At 40.6% G+C, this 5,526-nt stretch overlaps 1 protein-coding gene across 1 annotated transcript in view; it reads right to left on the bottom strand.

Moving 5' to 3' along the window:
• EYA1 (EYA transcriptional coactivator and phosphatase 1) overlaps window positions 1-5,526 on the bottom strand; it is a 346,385-nt gene that overhangs the window by 197,879 nt on the left and 142,980 nt on the right. The window lies entirely within an intron of this gene.

Here is a 5,526-nt window from a genome sequence, read left to right as displayed (position 1 = left end):
TTTTTTCTTGTAAATTTGTTTAAGTTCTTTGTAGATTCTGGATATTAGCTCTTCATCAGATGGGTGGATTGTAAAAATATTCTCCCATTCTGTAGGTTACCTGTTCACTCTGATGGTAATTTCTTTTCCTGTGCAGAACCTCTTTAGTTTAATTAGATCCCATTTGTTAATTTTGGGTTTTGTTGCCATTGCTTTTGGTGTTTTAGTCATGAAGCCCTTGCCCATGCCTATGGCCTGAATGATATTGCCTAGGTTTTCTTATAGGGTTTTTAAGGTTTTAGGTCTAACATTTAAGTCTTTAACTCATCTTGAATTAATTTTTGTATAAGGCATAAGGAAGGGATCCAGTTTCAGCTTTCTACATGCGGCTAGCCCATTTTCCCAGCACCATTTATTAAATAGGGAATTCTTTCCCCATTTCTTGTTTTTGTCAGGTTTGTCAAATATCAGATGGTTGTAGATGTGTGGTATTATTTCTGGGGGCTCTATTCTGTTCCATTGGTCTATATCTCTGTTTTGGTACCAGTACCATGCTGTTTTGGTTACTGTAGTAGCCTTGTAGTATAATTTGAAGTCAGGCAGCATGATGCCTCCAGCTTTGTTCTTTCGGCTTAGGATTGTCTTGGCAATGCGGGCTCTTTTTTAGTTCCATATGAACTTTAAAGTAGTTTTTTACAACTCTGTGAAGAAAGTCATTGGTAGCTTGATGGGGATGGCATTGAATATATAAATTACCTTGGGCAGTATGGCCATTTTCACCATATTGATTCTTCCTATACATGAGCATGGAATGTTCTTTTATTTGCTTGTGTCATCTTTTATTTTGTTGAGCAGTGGGTTGTAGTTCTCCTTGAAGAGGTCCTTCACATCCCTTGTAAGTTGGATTCCTAGGTATTTTCTTCTCTTTGAAGCAATTGTGAACGGGAGTTCACTCATGATTTGGCTCTCTGTTTGTCTGTTATTGGTGTACAGGAATGCTTGTGATTTTTGCACATTGATTTTGTACCCTGAGACTTTGCTGAATTTGCTTATCAGCTTAAGGAGATTTTGGGCTGAGACGATGGGGTTTTCTAAATATACAATCATGTCATTTACAAACAGGGACAATTTGACTTCCTGTTTTCTTAATTGAATATCCTTTATTTCTTTCTCTTGCCTGATTGCCCTGGCCAGAACTTCCAACGCTATGTTGAATAGGAGTGGTGAGAGAGGACAACCCTGTCTTGTGCCAGTTTTCAAATGCAATGCTCCCAGTTTCTGCTCATTCAGTAAGATATTGCCTGTGGGTTAGTCATAAATAGCTCTTATTATTTTCAGATATGTCCCATCAATACCTAGTTTATTGACAGTTTTTAGCATGAGGCACTGTTGAATTTTATTGAGGCACTTTTCTGTACCTATTGAGATAATCATGTGGTTTTTGTCTTTAGTTCTGTTTATATGACGGATTACATTTATTGATTCGCATATGTTGAACCAGCCTTGCATTCCAGGGATGAAGCCAACTTGATCATGGTGGATAAGCTTTTTGATGTGCTGCTGGATTCAGTTTGTCAGTATTTTATTGAGGATTTTTGCATCAATGTTCATCAGGGATACTGGTCTAAAATTCTAATTTTTTTGTTCTGTCTCTGCCAGGCTTTAGTATCAGGATGATGTTGGCCTCATAAAAGGAATTAAGGAGGATTCCCTATTTTTCTATTGATTGGAATAGTTTCAGAAGGAATAGTGCCAGCTCCTCTTGGTACCTCTGGTAGAATTCGGCTGTAAATCCATATGGTCCTGGACTTTTTCTGGTTGGTAGGCTATTAATTATTGCCTCAATTTCAGAACCTGTTATTGGTCTATTCAGGGATTTAACTTCTTCCTGGTTTAGTCTTGGGACAGTGTATGTGTCCATGAATGTATCCATTTCTTCTAGATTTTCTAGTTTATTTGCGTAGAGAAGTTTATAGCATTCTCTGATAGTAGTTTGTATTTCTGTGGGATCGGTAGTGATATCCCCTTCATCATTTTTTATTGTGTCTATTTGATTCTTCTCTCTTTTCTTCTTTATTAGTCTTGCTAGTGGTCTATCAATTTTGTTGATCTTTTCAAAAACCGGCTCCTGGATTCATTGGTTTTTTTGAAGGGTTTTTTGGGTATCTATCTCCTTCAGTTCTGCTCTGATCTTAGTTATTTCTTACCTTCTGCTAGCTTTTGAACGTGTTTGCTCTTACTTCTCTAGTTCTTTTGTGATGTTAGGGTGTCAATTTTAGATCTTTCCTGCTTTCTCTTGTATGCATTTTGTGCTGTAAATTTCTCTCTACACACTGCTTTAAATGTGTTCCAGAGATTCTGGTATGTTGTGTCTTTGTTCTCATTGGTTTCAAAGAACATCTTTATTTCTGCCTTCATTTCATTATTTACCCAGTAGTCATTCAGGAGCAAGTTATTCAGTTTCCATGTAGTTGAGTGGTTTTAAGTGAGTTTCTTAATCCCGAGCTCTAGTTTGATTACACTGTGTTCTGGGAGACAGTTTGTTATAATTTCTGTTCCTTTACATTTGCTGAGGAGTGCTTTACTTCCAACTATGTGGTAAATTTTAGAATAACTGTGATGTGGTGCTGAGAAGAATGTATGTTCTGTTGATTTGGGGTGGAGAGTTCTGTAGATGTCTGTTAGGTCCACTTGGTACAGAGCTGAGTTCAATTCCTGGATATCCTTGTTAACTTTCTGTCTCGTGGATCGGTGTAATGTTGACAGCGGGGTGCTAAAGTCTCCCATTATTATTGTGTGAGAGTCTAAGTCTCTTTGTAGGTCTCTAAGGACTTGCTTTATGAATCTGAGTGCTCCTGTATTGGGTGCATATATATTTAGGATACTTAGCTCTTCTTGTTGAATTGATCCCTTTACCATTATGTAATGCCCTTCTTTGTCTCTTTTGATCTTTGCTGGTTTAAAGTCTGTTTTATAAGAGACTAGGATTGCAACCCCTGCTTATTTTTTTTGTTTTCCATTTGCTTGGTAGATCTTCCTCCATCCCTTTATTTTGAGCCTATGTGTGTCTCTGCATGTGAGATGAGTCTCCTGAATACAGCACACTGATGGGTCTTGACTCTTTATCCAATTTGCCAGTCTGTGTCTTATAATTGGAGCATTTAGACCATTTACATTTAAAGTTAATATTGTTATGTGTGAATTTAATCCTGTTATTATGATGTTAGCTGGTTATTTTGCCTGTTAGTTGATGCAGTTTCTTCCTAGCGTCAATGGTCTTTACAATTTGGCATGTTTTTGCAGTGGCTGGTACCTGTTGTTTCTTTCCATGTTTAGTGCTTCCTTTAGACCGCTTGTAAGACAAGCCTGGTGGTGACAAAATCTCTCAGCATTTGTTTATCTGTGAAGGATTTTATTTCTCCTTCACTTATGAAGCTTAGTTTGGCTGGATTGAAATTCTGGGTTGAAAATTCTTTTCTTTAAGAATGTTGAATATTGGCCTCCACTCTCTTCTGGTTTGCAGGATTTCTGCCGAGAGATCTGCAGTTAGTCTGATGGGCTTCCCTTTGTGGGTAACCCAACCTTTCTCTCTGACTGTCTTTAACATTTTTTCCTTCATTTCAACTTTGGTGAATCTGACAATTATGTGTCTTGGAGTTGCTCTTCTTGAGGAGTATCTTCATGGTGTTCTCTGTATTTCCTGAATTTGAATGTTGGCCTGCCTTGCTAGGTTGGTGAAGTTCTCCTGGATAATATCCTGCAGAGTGTTTTCCAACTTGGTTCCATTCTCCCTGTCACTTTCAGGTACACCAATCAGACATAGATTTGGTCTTTTCACATAGTCCCATATTTCTTGGAGGCTTTGTTTGTTTCTTTTTACTCTTTTTTCTCTAAACTTCTCTTTTCCTTTCATTTCATTCATTTGATCTTCAATCACTGACACCCTTTCTTCCACTTGATCAAATCGGCTACTGAAGCTTGTGCATGTGTCACATAGTTCTCGTGCCATGGTTTTCAGCTCCATCAGGTCATTTAAGGACTTCTCTACACTGTTTATTCTAGTCAGCCATTTGTCTAATCTTTTTTCAAGGATTTTAGCTTCTTTGTGATGGGTTCGAACATCCTCCTTTAGCTCAGAGAAGTTTGTTATTATTGATCATCTGAAGCCTTCTTCTCTGCTTGTCAAAGTCATTCTCCATCCAGCTTTGTTCCATTGCTGGCAAGGAGCTGCGTTCCTTTGGAGGAGAAGAGGTGCTCTGATTTTTAGAATTTTCAGCATTTCTGCTCTGGTTTCTCCCTATCTTTGTGGTTTTATCTACTTTTGGTCTTTGATGATGGTGACGTATGGATGGGGTTTTGGTGTGGATGTCCTTTCTCTTTGTTAGTTTTCCTTCTAACAGTCAGGACCCTCAGCTGCAGGTCTGTTGGAGTTTGCTAGAGGTCCACTCCAGACACTGTTTGCTTGGGTATCACCAGCGGAGGCTGCAGAACAGCAAATACTGCAGAACGGCAAATGTTGCTGCCTGATCCTTCCTCTGAAAGCTTCGGCTCAGAGGGGCATCCGGCTGTATGAGGTGTCAGTCGGCCCCTACTGGGAAGTGTCTTCTGTTTAGGCTACTCAGGGGTTAGGGACCCACTTGAGGAGGCAGTCTGTCCGTTCTCAGGTCTCAAACTCTGTGCTGGGAGAAGCACTACTCTCTTCAAAGCTGTCAGACAGGGACATTTCAGTCTGCAGAAGTCTCTGCTGCCTTTTGTTCAGCTATGCCCTGCCCCCAGAGGTGGAGTCTACAGAGGCAGGCAGGCCTCCTTGAGCTGCAGTGGGCTCCACCCAGTTTGAGCTTCCTGGCCACTTTGTTTACCTACTCAAGCCTCAGCAATGGCAGATGCCCCTCCCCCAGCTTCACTGTTGCCTTGCAGTTCGATCTCAGACTGCTGTGCTAGCAGTGAGTGAGGCTCTGTGGGCGTGGGACCCTCTGAGCCAGGAGCGGGATATAATCTGGTGTGCCATTTGCTAAGGCCATTGGAAAAGCGCAGTATTAGGGTGGGAGTGTCCCGATATTCCAGGTACCATCTGTCATGGCTTCCCTTTGCTAGGAAAGGGAATTCCCTGACCCCTTGCACTTCCCAGGTGAGACAATGCCCTGCCCTGCTCCTTGGGCTTCACCCACTGTCTGACAAGCCCCAGTGAGATGAATCCGGTACCTCAGTTGGAAATGCATAAATCACCCATCTTCTGCATCACTCATGTAGGGAGTTGCAGACTGGAGCTGTTCCTATCTGGCCATCTTGGAACCTCCTCCTGCTTATGTCTTGTCTATCTTTTCTATACGTGTGGTTACATCTCCTTATGTGACATATCTTTGTTTTAACTTTCCCTTTCACAAAATCAGGCAGCTAAATCATGAATGAACTCACATTCACAATTGCTAAGAAGTGAGTAAATACCTAGGAATACAGCTAACAAAGGAAATGAAGGACCTCTTCAAGGAGATCTACAAACCAGTGCTCAAGGAAATCAGAGAGGACACAAACAAATGGAATAATATT

This window comes from Mandrillus leucophaeus, unplaced genomic scaffold, assembly GCF_000951045.1.
Source record: "Mandrillus leucophaeus isolate KB7577 unplaced genomic scaffold, Mleu.le_1.0 Scaffold616, whole genome shotgun sequence".
Taxonomy (NCBI): Eukaryota; Metazoa; Chordata; class Mammalia; order Primates; family Cercopithecidae; genus Mandrillus; species Mandrillus leucophaeus.
Note: the sequence above shows the minus strand (reverse complement) of the source record. Positions and strands in the feature narration are given on the sequence as shown.